The 14,991-nt window shown below is 46.0% G+C and overlaps 1 protein-coding gene across 1 annotated transcript in view; it reads right to left on the bottom strand.

Moving 5' to 3' along the window:
* PDE10A (phosphodiesterase 10A) overlaps window positions 1-14,991 on the bottom strand; it is a 345,368-nt gene that overhangs the window by 324,023 nt on the left and 6,354 nt on the right. The gene's annotated exons all lie outside the window — the stretch shown is intronic.

Here is a 14,991-nt window from a genome sequence, read left to right as displayed (position 1 = left end):
CACCCACCATGTGGTGATTCAAGTCTGTTCCTAGATGCCCTAGATGTTCCTGAGCCTCACTTTGCTTAGGATTCCTCTTTGGACTGCTATGAGAACCAAGGAAGATGAGGAAGAGAAAGCAGTCTTTGAAACTGAACATGGTCCCGTCTCTGGGAAGCGGTGTTGTGGTTCGTGTCTCAACTCTCCAGCCACCCTGTGCCTCCCTTGGCAGCCCCACAGCCTCTATCCTGCAGGCCCCCAGCTGGAGTGGCAGAGGCGTGTCTGGTAGGAATCTGGTTTCCTTTGCCGCCCATTCAGGGTGTGGAATCATGAACGTGTGTGTGTTTAATGTGCTCATTTCATCGGAGGTGTAACTTCCTGCTTTGGTTCTGAGAAGGTGGAACACCATGATGCTGGAAATCCACGCCTGGAGTTAAAGATGTCTCCTACCCTTCAGGTCTCTGCACAAGCTGCCCTCCACCAGACACACCTCCTCTCCCACAGCCCCACAACCACAGGGGCTAACACAGTCTGTTCCTTCTCCGTCTCTTCCTTGGGGAGACGTCCCTAGATGCCCCGGATGAATGTGGCTTCCTGTGCGTATGTGTCTAGCATGACACACTTGTTCAGGTCGGCCTTGGCCACGAGGCATAGGCTCCCTAAGGTCATGGACATCCATTGTGCACCACCGTGTCCACACATAGGAGGCACTCAACAAAGGACTCAAGCTGTATTTAGGAGGGACACAGCCACATTAATGTGGAATTAAAATAAAGAAAACATAATCAATTGCAGAGATTTTAGAGGGGTAGTGTTCTGCAAAGCCCTGAGGTGTATATAGTCCCACATAATCATTCTGGTAACAACAGTGGTACGACCCGGTTGGAAGCTGAAAGACTAGCCCCTGGAATCCTCTCTGATCTTGCCGAGGAGACCTATAAGCCAAATCTCAAGTAAAATCATTTGTAGTCCTTATGCCTATTGGCTGTACCAGTCCGGCCTTTATGCTTTCAGACACTCTCAGGTGGGTGAACACCACACAGCCCAGGTAATTCGCTCACATCCAGCGTGTTAATTCAGCTCTAAGGTGCCCTTTGCATTCACTCACTCTCTTGCAGCACACCTGTCAAAGAACGTGCGTCCCATCAACTCTCTTGCAGCACACCTGCCAAAGAACGTGCGTCCCATCATACGTTTTTAAGCTGGCATATAAAACTTGTATCCCAAGTTTAAATAGTTGCAAATGATGTATGTTCTCACATATTTTTTTTAACGCAAATATGCCCCGTACATGTTTTTGTCAAAACTTGGAGCTGAGGAATATATTGTTCACTCAGTCCATGGACTCTGTCCACCAAACAACCTTCCTGGAAAGCCATTCTCCAGTGGCAAGTCAAATAGCTCAATCAGACCTAATTTACATCTGAAAAGGTTATTTTATAATTTAAATACATCATCTAACTTGCATCCCTGTGACAATTTCTCATTTCTGAATTATAGTTCTAAGATAGATGGAAGGATGGATGGTGGGTAGATGTATGGGTAGATGCATAGGTAGGTGGGTGGATAGATAGATAGGTGAGTGGGTGAGTGGATGCGTGCGTGGATGGATGGATGGAGAGATGAGTGGAGAGACAGATGAATAGATGGGTGGGTGGATGAATGGATAGGTGGGTGGGTGGGTGGATGGATGGACAGATGGGTGGATGGATGGATAGTTGGGTGGGTGGGTGGATGGATGTATGGATGGATAGATGGGTGGGTGGGTGGATGGATGGATAAATGAGTGGGTGGATGGATGGACAGATGAGTATGTGGACGGATGGGTGGAGACACGGAACCTTGCAATGGATTTACTGACTTGGTGAAACAAAGAGTCCCCCACATTCACAGATGCTCTCCTTGCTTTGTTTTCCCTGAACTCTGCCCTAGGAACAGAGCCTTCTCAGATTGTCCCATCGTTTAGGACCCCAGAGATTTTTACATGCTGGGGCAATGAGCCATAGTAAGACTCTGAAGAAGAAAGGGGTATGCCTTTCTTCTTTGGGAAATGAGAGGAAGTCAGTCGTGAAAACAGATAAGTGAAATAAGCTAGGCACGGAAAGACAAATACTGAATGACCTCACTTATATTTGGAACTTTTAAAAGAATTCATTGAAGTAGAGAAGAGAACGGTGGTCACCAGAGGCTGGGACAGGCAGGGATGGGGAAAAGAAAGATCTTGGTCAAAGCTTACAAAGTTTCCGTCAGAGAGGAGGAATAAGCCTTAGCTATCTATTGCACAGCACGGTTACCATGGTTAATAATGACATCTTAAACATTTAGAAATTGTTAGAAGAATAGATTTTTACATGTTCTCACTCAAAAAACAGTAAGTAGGTTAGGTGATAGATATGATAATTCACCTGATTTAATCATTCTACAACGTACGCATACATCAAAGTATCACACTGTACTTCATAAACATATGCCATTACTAGTCAATTAAAATATATATTTTTAAAGGAAAGCTGAAAAGTACAACTGGCAGACCTGTTGTCAGGTAGACACCCTCAGAAAAATTCATTTTTTTTCTTTTTGAGACAGTCGCTCTGTCGCCCAGGCTGGAGTGCAGTGGCGCGATTTTGGCTCACTGCAAGCTCCACCTCCCGGGTACATGCTATTCTCCTGCCTTAGCCTCCCAAGTAGCTGGGACTACAGGCGCCCACCACCATGCCTGGCTAATTTTTTTGTATTTTTAGTAAAGACGGGGTTTCACTGTATGTTAGCCAGGATGGTCTCGATCTCCTGACCTCGTGATCTGCTAGCCTCGGCCTCCCAAAGTGCTGTGATTACAGGCATGAGTCACCACGCCCGGCCAGAAAAGTTCATTTTGAAGAGTCTCTGTGAAGCTTGAGAATATGAAAGTTGATTTCTTTAAAGTCATCTTTGCCCATGCATCCTCTTGGAAGTGGGTGTGCCCATAGGAAGCAGCCTGGGAGAAACCACCAGCACCTTTCTTCACATGTACGATGCCCAGAGGTAAGGGCAACAGGCAGGCACTGTGGAAGTACCTGTCACCCAGGGAAGGTGAAGGGAGACGCCAAATGTGTGGGATCTCTTGAAATTCCAATTCTTGATCACCCGTCTTCTAACTGGCACTCACAACATATACGTACACTGAAACATCACACTGCATGTACTGCATAAACACAGGCACCTAAAAACAGCGTATTCTATGAAAACCCCTGTATGAAATGACTGTCTTAGAACAGGGGTAGCCTTCCCCTGTGGAAGGCCAGATGGCACCTGTTTCAGACTTCGTCAGCCCTACTGTCTCCCTGACACTGCTCACTTCTGCCACTGCAGCTCAGAAGCACGGACGGTCATGAGCAAGGCCAGGGCAAGTGCGATTGTCTGGATTCACATTGATCTCAAGGAAATCTGGGAACTTTAAAAAATGAGTGCTTTTTAAAAAATCATATACCTCAGACTTGGAAAGTGGAATAAAGAACATAAATGTCACCCTAATTGTGTTAGTAGCAGAAGCCTCTGGCGCTTGGTACCACGTCCTCTCAGACTGCTTCTAGTTTCTGCCACAACGGTGGTGGCCTGTGCCTAGTGAGGTCAGTCTCCCCTGAAGTGGTGGATCCTACTTCAGGCGCACATCCAAGCCTTGCTGCTTTCATCCAGCACCCCTGCCAGGGCCAGGAGAGCCCACTCGATTTCCAAAAGAAGCATCTGGGAGTGCATAGTGAGGGTGCGGCTGCCTTCTGTCCTCCTGGGAAGGGACCTGCTGGAACCAAGTAATAACTCGACTTTTACTGGCTCTCCCCTTCTTGCCCCTGACCCCTTGCTTCACTCCCCACTCCTGCCTGCTGCAGTCACCTCTCAAATGAACCACCTGTCCTTATCTCAGGCTCTGTGGGCAAGGAAACCCAAATAGAAAACTTGAATTCATAGACATCTTTCTTCAAGGGAAACTTGAAGTACTCCAGAGAACTTGAGTACTTCAGAGAACCAACAGAATCAGAGGTAGGTCCTTAGGGTGAGTTTACAGACACGCAAGCACATTAAATCTGGCAAAACCTACACAGTCGTTGACTGCGATCTACTGAAAAGTTTACTTCCTGGTTGGGCGCAGTGTCTCATGCCTGTAATCCCAGCACTTTGGGAGGCCAAGGTGGTCAGATTACCTGAGGTGAGGAGTTCGAGACCAGCCTGACTAATATGGTGAAACCCCATCTCTACTAAAAATACAAAAATTAGCTGGGTTTGGTGGCGTGCACCTATAATCCCAGCTACTAGGGAGGCTGAGACAGGAGAATTGCTTGAACCTGGGAGGCAGAGGTTGCAGTGAGCTAAGATCATGCCACTGGACTCCAGCCTGGGCAGCAGAGCAAGACTCCATCTCAAAAAAAAAAAAAAAGTTTACTTCCTTTAGCTAACTACTAATATCCACCAAAACAACTGCTAAACACGACTACAAATAGTTCCACATATTCCTCCACTTGAGGACAATGCCCTTATATAAGGTAGGAAACAAGTATAAAGGGAGGCAAAATAACCCAGCAAGACGAACAGCAGGTCAAATCCTAAAATAGGAGCATGCTTGAGCCTTCTCAGGAAAATGGGCCAGCCTGGCACAGACCAGGGAACGGTTCCACGGCAGCATCAGGAACGCGAGGGCAAAGGCCTCACTGCAGCTCTGTCCCCACCCCGGAGCACAAGGACGTTCATTTATAGACCTTGTCATGAAGTCACAGCCTCTTTTAAAAATCAAAAGCAACATTTGAAGGATTTCTGGAAACAGTCTTCCATTTTCTTGTCTCTCCCTATGTTGAAAAACCAGGTGGAGCCTATCATACTTGAAATCCAAACTGATTATAAATGTCCAAGTTGGGCAATTCAAGAAAATTCCGAAGTATTATGACCTAAAATGAGTCTGCAATTTCTTCTGTGGAGGAAAAAGTATTTAATAAACTATTCAATAAACTAACATTTGTTGAACATCCATTTTACAGATGAGAAAATTAGAGTGCGGAGAAATGACACAGAGCTGAGATTTGAGACCCATTCTTGCTCCAAAATACACGTCTCCAAGCGCCCCATACTGCTTCTCATGACCCCTTCATTCAGCACACGCTCAGTGATTCCTGCAGGGCACTGCTAGTCATCTGAGATGGACAGCAAACCTCAAGCTTATGACGTCGAGGAACAGGTGAGCAGGAGTCAACAGCGGCATCGCCACCCACCTGCTACCCTGCTGCTCCAAACACAGTTCTGGGAGGAGAAGGAGCACCTGGCCACAGCTGCACAATGGATGCCTGCCTGGAATGTCTTTGAATGTTTATGAAATATTACCTACTGAGAGACAGAAGCCGATCAGTCATTTTTCAGTCCATGCCCATCCGACAGTAATAAATAATTCCAGAAATAGCGTAACATATAAAAGTGTAATTCCTCAAATTATTTGCAGAAGTTTCAATTAAAATTAGATAATGTATTGATAGTTTTGTTTCGGATAAAGGCAAACCAGACACAGAGGCTGTGTAAAGGCATTTGACACATAGCACTCTCACAATTTACCCGTAAGGAGATCATTGCTCGTGATGGGCACATCCTCACCTTTCTTCAAGTTAGAGTAAATTAAATTACAAAAGAAAAATGTAATGCATGCGTAGGACGAAGTCCACACACAGAGTGAAGAATACAGACCAACAATCTACAAAAGTCTAGAGTAAACAAATAACCAGTTACAGAGGCAAACCATACAAAGCAAATAGAAGCTACAGGGTCCATGGCGGAGAGGGACGGCGTCCTGGACAGGCTCGAGGCTCACCTGAGGCCACTATGTCCCCGGAGCTGCCAGCTTCAGGGCCTTCCCACTCAACCCCAGCAGCAGGAGACCCAACAGCAACAGTCCGCTTTTAGACAGGACCGAGTGAAGGCGAAACGTTCAGAGACAGGAGAGGGCAGAGGTGAATTCTTTTGGAGGTGCAGAAGCCCCATAAATGGGGAAAGGGACTACAATAGCCTTTCAAAAAATAGCTTCCCCTAAATGGAAGAAGCATTCTGATGACAATCCTTTTTTTTTTTTTTTTTAGTTCTTTTTCCAAAAATTCTTCCCTTTTATTTGCAACACATTTTCCTTTAATTTCTTGCCAAGAAAGTGGAATTGCTTGAGGACTCCAGCCATTTCCTGATATCAGCGTTTCCAGAAGCTGAACTTCCTACAACTACAAAGAAACACCTTTCCCAGCCAAATGGATGCTCTCAGCAGCCTTTCTCTTCCTTTCCCGACCGGCACCCCCTTGGACATCACTTGCAGAGGCTGCCTTTTCGGAAAAGACTGTCTCAGAACCCACGGAAACAATGGCTACGTGTCTGGGCACTTGCTCTCCTCAAGGCACTATTGCAAACACTTGCTATATATTACCTCATTTAATCTTCACCCCAATCTTAACGACTGTAGCAAATGAAACAACTGCAATGCAGGAGCTTGGTAATTAAGCACTCTAGGTTATAGTGGTGTTTGTTTAACAAATATAGGCATGCACATCTCTTAACACATCAGACCATCCACTGTTTCTTACTGAGAAGTCACAAAGCACAAGAAAACTAGTGACAAAGGCCAGGAGGATATCAATTAAACAAAGAAAAAAAGAGCAAGGGTGAATTACGTCCCTTTCTACACACATGCCCTCTCTGAAGCTGATCTCCACCTAATAATACTGGCATTCAGAAAACTTTTAGGTCACCCCAAAACCTAGTACTGAATGCCTTATTCTATCAGCCATATGCAGTACTTTCCACCAGACTGCAACACAGATACAAGAAGTCATAACAATTTTGAATCACACACACCTCGCTGAAATACATTTAAAAATGGACCAACACAAAACAAAGAAAATTCAAAAATCACACAGGATAAAAAAATGGACAGATTTCCTAACGATGGCCCTCACAAAAGGAACAGAACAGTGTTACACAACACAGAAAGTGCCAAAGCTCTGCACGCACAGTCAGGTCGCCTGAGAAATGAAATCAAACTAGGGCAGTAATATTATTCACAAAGAATAACCTTTCACACAAAGGCACTCCAGGTGGCTTGCAAAGCCTCTGAAGGATCTCAGTGCTCCACGGAGCGAGAGGACCGCGCAGCCACCTTCTACTCACCCATCCCCATCCCAGGAGCCACTCCAAGAGAGAGAGAGCAATCGCCACCAGGGTTTCCCCAGAAGAGTCTCCTGTGAGAAAGGGGTGCCTTACAGAAAGAGAACTGGGTGAGTGCACACTGACAGGCCTGTGCCTTTCAGAGACTCGGGTGTGCCCCAGGGGTTACCTGAAGAGACCTCCCAAGGAGCTTGCAGCTCCAAGGAGAAGCTTGCAAGGGGAGTGAAGACAGAGGTTTAAAGGTCAGGAAAGGGTTCTCATAAAATCCAGTAACTTGGAAGGAAGTCGCAGCTAAAATAAAACCAAGGAGTGGACTAGAAGGAAATAATATTAAGTGATAAGACAAAGAAAGCTGTCACCATTAGAAGCAGAACACAGGAAAATAAGCAGGATGATATCCAACCCAAGGAGGAAGAGTCAGTGAGGGGACGGCAAAGAGGCCGGCTGAGACACTCCCAGCAACAGCATGAGCTCTAAACCCCAGGGAAATCCAAGGTGGAAGGCAAACATGGGGATCTAAATAACTCCAGTGTCCCCATGAAGGCCCGGCCAGAGGGAAGGCTTTGACCCTCTCGACCTGGGCAGAAAGCTCTCCCAGAGCAGAGTTCTGGTCAATCTAGACCTATAGCCCTGGTATAGAGTGCAAAGCTGCTGAGGAACAGGTACAGGAGTGCCCACTGCCCCTGCTGTCCAGTCAAATAATCAAATCACTGTCACAATAGAATACCTTGTAATAAACTGCTGGGTCCCCCTTTAGCGGTGTCATTAAATGGCAATACCACTTGAGGCTATATTTGCATTCACTGGAGAAACGCTAGTATCTACAGTTCATGTTTCTACAACAAGGCATCCGGTTTCTTGCTAAAAAGTAGTGATTTCTACCAGATGAAACTGGCTGGGCAGCTCTCCAATGGTTTAAACAATAGTTCACATCTTAAGTATGAAACCATCAACGGCATCAGTCAAAAATTATATTAAAATAGAAGTGTTGTTTTCCATGTTCAAATCTGTGCATGACGTCAGAAAGGAGTTGATAAGATAACCACAAGGGGTGGTGATGCGTGCAATTTTTTTAATATTCATCATTTGACATTTTGGGATCTTGTGTGGGAGAAATAAGTGGGAGGCCAGAGGAAGACAGAAATCAATCAAATTTTAGGGGCTGACAAATGAAACCATGATCCCAGGAGGAAGATCAAAAAAACATGACCCACTAATGAACACGTGAACAACAAAGTAAGGCAATTCAACATTAATTTGATACCACCTGGGTAGCTTCTTGCTAATCCTGAAATTTAATTGTTGAATGGGAAATAAGTTATATCATTCAAAAATCAAAACATATAAGACAGAGTGACACTGAAAAGTCTCCCCACAACTCTGGTTTTCCATCCCCCAGGACCCCTTGTCCCTTCCACCTCCCTTCACTGCCCAGCAAGTGTTACATGAACAGTTTCTTGGGTTTCTTCCCAGTTTCTTTATGCAATCCCAAATACAAGTATATGCTTTTATTGTCCTTTCTAACACAAACATGTATGTATCCGAGTGTGTGTATGTATGTTGCTTACACCTCGCTTTTTCCACATAACAGTGTATCTCGAAGATCTTCTGGACATTTGTTTTCACTGCTGCAAATGTTATTTAACCAGGTCCCTACTCGTAGATAGGCCATTAGATTGTTTCCAATGTCCTATTTCAAACAATACTGTACCATATTCATATCTTGTTAAGTCACTTTGCCTATGTGTGAGTATGTCTGAGGGATAAATATCTAGAAGCAGAATTATTGACTCAAGAGGTATATGCTTTTTTTTTTTTTTTTTTTTTGAGATGGAGTCTCTCTCTGTCGCCAGGTTGGAGTGCAGTGGCGTGATCTCAGCTCACTGCAACCTCCACCTCCTGGGTTCAAGGGATTCTCCTGCCTCAGCCTCCTAAGTAGCTGGGACTACAGGTGCATGCTACTGTGCCCAGCTAATTTTTGTATTTTTAGTAGAGAGGGGTTTTCACCATGTTGGCCAAGATGGTCTCGATCTCTTGACCTCGTGATCTACCCGCCTCAGCCTCCCAAAGTGCTGGGATTATAGGTGTGAGCCACCACACCCGGCCAACATGCATTTTTAATATTGATGGATACTGCCAAACTGCCTTCCTCGGTAGCTACACCACTTGATACTCCCACCAGGAAGGTACAGAAGCACCTGCCTCCTCGTGGACTTGCCAACAGTGTGTTATGAAGTTCATGAATATTTGCAAATGTCACAGGTGCCATTTTCACAGGTGTTATTTTCAATTGCATTTCTCTTATGTGAATAAGGCTGAGCATCTTTTCATGTCTTTAAAGAGCCATTTACTTCCCTTTCGTTGTGATTTGTCTTGTTCATATCCTTTGACTATTTTTTTATCAGGCTGTTCTTCTTTTTTAGTCATGTCTAAGAGCTCTTTTCTTAATCATTTCTAGGAACTCTTTATATATTAAGAAGGTTAGCACTATGCTGTGATAGGAGCTGTAAGTGTTTTCTCTAGGGCCACAATTCAAGTACAACACAATTGTTAACATGCTGTTGGAGTTTCTGGCATGCTATGGGACTTGGAGAAAGATAGGTGGAGAGGCAGGGGAGGCACCAGGGCCTGGGCAGGAACATGCTAAGACCTGGCTTACAGGATTTTGGGCAATACCAAGGTGTTTCATTTTGTTTTTTGAATGTGGATTAACTTATCAATCTTTTCTTCTGGGTTTTTTGAGTCCCATTTAAAGGGTCTCCCCACTCCAAGGCTAGAAAGGAATTTCCTCATTTTTTTTTCTTTTTATGGTTTCCTTTTTTACATTTAAATATATATATAAATTTCACATTTAAATATACACATAAATATACATACATATGTACACATGTAATCCATTTGGAATTTATCCTGAAGGTCCACTGCATGGAATAATCTATTTTTACTTTTTTCTAGATGACTACTTAGTGTCCCCAAATCATTTATTCAGTAGTCTATCTTTGCTTCTCCTATATGAAATGACACTTTGAGCATCCTTTAGATTCCACCATGTGTCTGGGTTTACTACTTTTCTATTCTGTTGCATTCATTTGTCTACCTACCCACATGCCAGTACCACTTGTCTTCATTACTGAGGTTTTATAAGTAGGTCTTTAATCTGTCTTCAAAAATTAGATATATTTAATCATGAGAAGAAGAGTATAGTCCTAAAAAGCCATGATGACTGATCAGACAACTTCTGGTCCTGGACACCAAGAAAATTTGAAATCTATATAACCCTGAGACACCAATACACTATGTTAATTACCACGTCCAGGAAGCCATAGTAACTAAGCTCTTTTTTGTCGTTGTTCTTTTTGTCTTTTGAGGCAAGGTCTCCCTCCGTTGCCCAGGCTAGAGTGCAATGGTGTGATCATGGTTCACTGCAGCCTCAACTTCCCGGGCTACTTTTTTTTTTTCTTTTTAGAAACAAGGTCTCACTATGTTAACCAGGCTGATCTAGAACTCCTGGGCTCAAGCAATACTTCCACCTCAGCCTCCCAAAGTGCTAGGATTACAGGCAAGAACCGCCTCGCCCAGCCTTCAAGCCCTTTTGGATATCACTTTAGATGTTTATTTCAGAAGCTACTAAAATATAACACCGAAACACAAATTACATCCTATACAAACAACTACAACTTGAATTCTATATTATCATGCTGCTTTTTCCCATTCTGCACCAGCCTCCACCCGTCCCTGGAATGCAACTCTGCAGTTACCTGTTAGTCTGTGTTTTTCCAACAGAGTGAACTGCTCTTTATGCAAAACTGCTTCTTACACAGTACTTACCAACTTTTAAAAGGCCAAATACACTTGTATTTTTATAAATAATTCATCATACTCAAACACGTCAGCCCTTCATAAGCAACACTTTCGCTTTGCTATGTAGAAATGTTTTCATCAAAGTAAAAAGCTTTTTATCACTGCCCCAGGAAATGCAGCAGAGGCATCCAGAACGCTCTAAACACTTATCTCCCTCCTTCCTGTCAACTCAGGGTGGCTGCTCCATGCCAAGCCATGCCCCAGCAGCTCGCGCATAAGAACACGCTGTGTTCACAGTAGCTCAGAAGCCCCGGTCACTGGTGCCAACGAGTGTATTTGGATCACATGAAAATATGATGCATGAAGCAAAAATGAAGTTTCAAGTCATGCCGGCAAAATTTTACAATCACATTATTTATTTCATTATTTATTTCCCTTTAGGAAAATTAATCTTGTAAAGGACGATTTCAATCATATTCCCTCACTTAAGCGCCTTCACTATTTATTCATTCATTCAACTTATTTTGCTTGGCAACGTGCTAGGCACTGAGGTTAGGAAAATGAATGAAACACACTTCCCACCCGCAAGGAACACGTTGGCTAATAGGAGACAAACATGAAAGCAGACAATCGTAAGCACCAGCAAACGATGGGAGGAGGATGAGCGGACCATGACGAAGCCTGCGAGGATGCAAGGAAAAGGGGTTCCAGGGCACTGGTGGCAACTAAGAGGAAAGACTCGCAGTCAGGAGGACACCATGACACGCGGCAGAAGCAGCAGCCATGCGCTAAATCACACAGCAGAAGTGGAGAGAGACAGAGGAAAGGCCACAGAGCTGCAGGGCCTGAGAGCTCCGCAGGAGCGAAGTGGGACCTCCGTCTCCATCCCGGGGCACAGCTTTCCCCACCATGCGTGCCTCTACCAGCGGCTCTCCAGATCGCCCCTCATCAGGTCTGGATCCCTCATGAGCCAGCAACTCCAGGACAGCAAGGCACAGCTCTGTCCTGGGTTTATATTGCCAGTGATGCAGATGGAAACCAATGAGCAGGAAACATGTGATAAATATCTGTATGTCATGGTATCTTCCCCATACCGTGCCCTCTGGCACCTCCCCACTCCTTCCCCCAATGCAAAGCTGGACTCAGTGCGGAAGGAAGACCTGATCCACCGTGTCAGCTTTCTCCATCCCTTCTTCTCTGCACAAAGCCCCCCAGCCATGAGATCGTCCTACTCCAGGAGCCCTGACTTCTGGCTGCGCATCTTGCGCCTGGCACCTCTGTCCAGGTTCTCTCTCCTCTCTGGAACCTTGCCTCTCTGGAACCTCACTCAACTCCACATATCAAATACTCTTCCGCCCTCAAGACACCACTCCAATTGGACTCTACCGGTCAACTTGCATCAAGATGCGTATCTGAATTGTGCGTACCTTTGTGTTTGGTATATTTTTTAAATGCAGAGTGTATTAACATTTACTCTGCCAGCCCTTACTCCGATCCCCCCTGCACACCGGTACTGCATGTCTTCCTAAACTATTAAATTAATGGCATTACTTTCCTTCTAAAACGTTCCCAGTCACTCCCACCATCCTCCTCATTCTCCTGTTCCTAGCATCCCAATTCCAGTCTCAGCAAGGCTGGGCCATCCCCTGGCAGCTGGCCTCCCGTTCTCCCCCACCCCACCCCTGCTTCCCCAGGCCCCACTCTCCTCCTCGGCTCATTCTCAGGTGGCCACAGTCCCGTCCAGCTGGGAGAAATGGGGGCCAGAAGCTGGGGAAAGCACTGTGAATTTTCCACCTTCACAGCAGCGCCCACACTGGTTCCTTCCAAGGTTCCCTCTCTGAGGAAGAGGTTTCCTTCTAGCGTCCAAAGCCATCTCATGTCCCCCACATTCTACTCGTCCCGTTCTCTTTAAGGTTTCTACCTATCTTCCTATTTCTTCAAGCTCCTTTTATTCACCAAATCAACATTCCCAAGTCAATGCTCCATGCAGAAAAAGCCGGCATCTACCTGCCCATGGCTGAGGTTCAAACAGCCCCGTCTGCCATCCTCACCACAGTGGCATCAGGTATTATCCATGCCACTCCACTGCAATCTCCCGACCAAGGCCACGGATGACCTCCTTGCTGCTGGAACTCACCTGCTCTTTGGAGCATCTGGCTTCTTTCCTCTTGAGGCTCGGCTTCTGAACTCCAGGGCGTGCTCCCTTCCATCTCCGGATGTCCCCGGGTCACTCCTCTCCAGGGTGCTCCATAGCTCTGCCTTCTTCTGTCCTATCCTCTGGCTTCTGCTCACTCCCACTATTCACTCCTGGTCTCCATTCACGATTGTGGCTTCAGCGACTACCTTGGTGTTGCACAGTCCAAATCTCTCTCTCTAATCCGGTTCATAGCACGGAATTCCAGAGGGCCATCCGTTCGTGTGTCAAACTTCAGCCAGGCACTTACATTGCACCCAGCTATGGTTCATTAACCAACTCCGTCTGTATTTCCCTCAGAGTCAAAATGTCAGAGGCATCTATATACTGTCCTTGGGGGCATCCAATCCCATGATTTTAGATGCTGTGACTGCAGTTTCTATGCTGCGGTCTTGAACGATTCTTTGGATCAAATCCTCCCAGGCTTTGTTTATCCAACTGCCTTCCTAGCATAGGCATCTCAGACTGAACACCACCAAACGCCACGCCTGGTTCCTTGCGCACCCCACGTGCTCCTCCTCCAGGCTTCCCATCCCAATCCCAGTGAACGGCCCCACCATTTACCAAATCTTTCCAGCCAAAAACCCAGGCGTGGATTCTTGATTCCTCTCTCTCCCTTGACTCCCCGTATCCAACCCACCTGCAGGTCTTACACACGCCGCCTCCAAACACCTCCTGAACCACTACGGCATTTTGCTTCTATTATCATCGCTGTGATCCCAGTCACCATTGCTCTTGTCTTGACTATGACGGTAGCTTCCATGGACTCCCTGTATCCATGACAGCTCCCTTGATTCATTCAGCCAGAATGAGCTTCTGAGATAATAAACCATGGATCACTCACCTGCTCAAAACCTCCCCAAAACCTCTGCCTTCATCCAGAGTAAACTGCAGTTTTTTCCTCTGACTGCAAAGCCTTCATCCAGCCCATTTGCCACTTCACGTGCCACTGTCTGGTGGGCTCAGCTCCAGCAGCACGGCCCTCATCCCGCATCTCTGCCTTGTGAGTCCCCTCTGCCTAGGGTGCTTTTCCCCTGATAACTGAATGGCCTTGTCATTCAGAGGCCATTTCTACTGCCCCTGTGAAGAGAGACCTGCACAGAACAAGGCAAGGAGCCACACAGCCGCACAGGCCACTCTCAGTGTGCATTCGCTGTGCAGCTCTCTTGGTATTTTTTGTTTCTGGTTCTTGTCTGCACCACCAGAATGCGGGCACCATACAAGCAGAGACCATCCCTACTACCAAGGAGGCTGCTTAACACATAGTAGGTGCTCAATTCTCATACTTCCCATTCTGATACCTCTTTCTCTAGGCATATAACTACTCCCATTCCAACCCCAACACACACACACACACACACACAACTTTCCAATCCAGAAACTGAGGAGTCAGATGTCTCCTGCCTTATCTAACCAGCCACCCAGATGTCTGATTAACTGCTACCTCCTGCTTGTATCTCTCCCGACCATTCATGTGCATGGCCCCGTCTCTGGTCCAACTCCCACCTCTTCTCACGTGCCAAGGACTCTGCCACCAAGATCAGCCCTATCCCTCCAGTCACACAGAATCCTAGCTCCAGCACGGAGGGCATTCTTTCTACCTGTCTTCCATAGCTGTTTCTATACAGTCGTCTGAGGGGTCATTGTAAAGTATCCTTAGCTTAGCCTAAATAATCCTCTGTCCTGTCTTATCACCCGGGTCCCCAACCTACCACCTGTCCAGGCTGCTTTCCACCCTGCAACCTCAGAAGATCCTTTTCCCTTGGCTTCAGAAGGTCCTTCCCAGACTTCTCGCAAAACTAAGGCACTGCCTCTTCCCACCTTGTGAAACCTTTCCAGGACCTCCCAGTCAGAGGCCATCT

This window comes from Macaca mulatta, chromosome 4 (assembly GCF_049350105.2).
Source record: "Macaca mulatta isolate MMU2019108-1 chromosome 4, T2T-MMU8v2.0, whole genome shotgun sequence".
Classification (NCBI taxonomy): domain Eukaryota; kingdom Metazoa; phylum Chordata; class Mammalia; order Primates; family Cercopithecidae; genus Macaca; species Macaca mulatta.
Note: the sequence above shows the minus strand (reverse complement) of the source record. Positions and strands in the feature narration are given on the sequence as shown.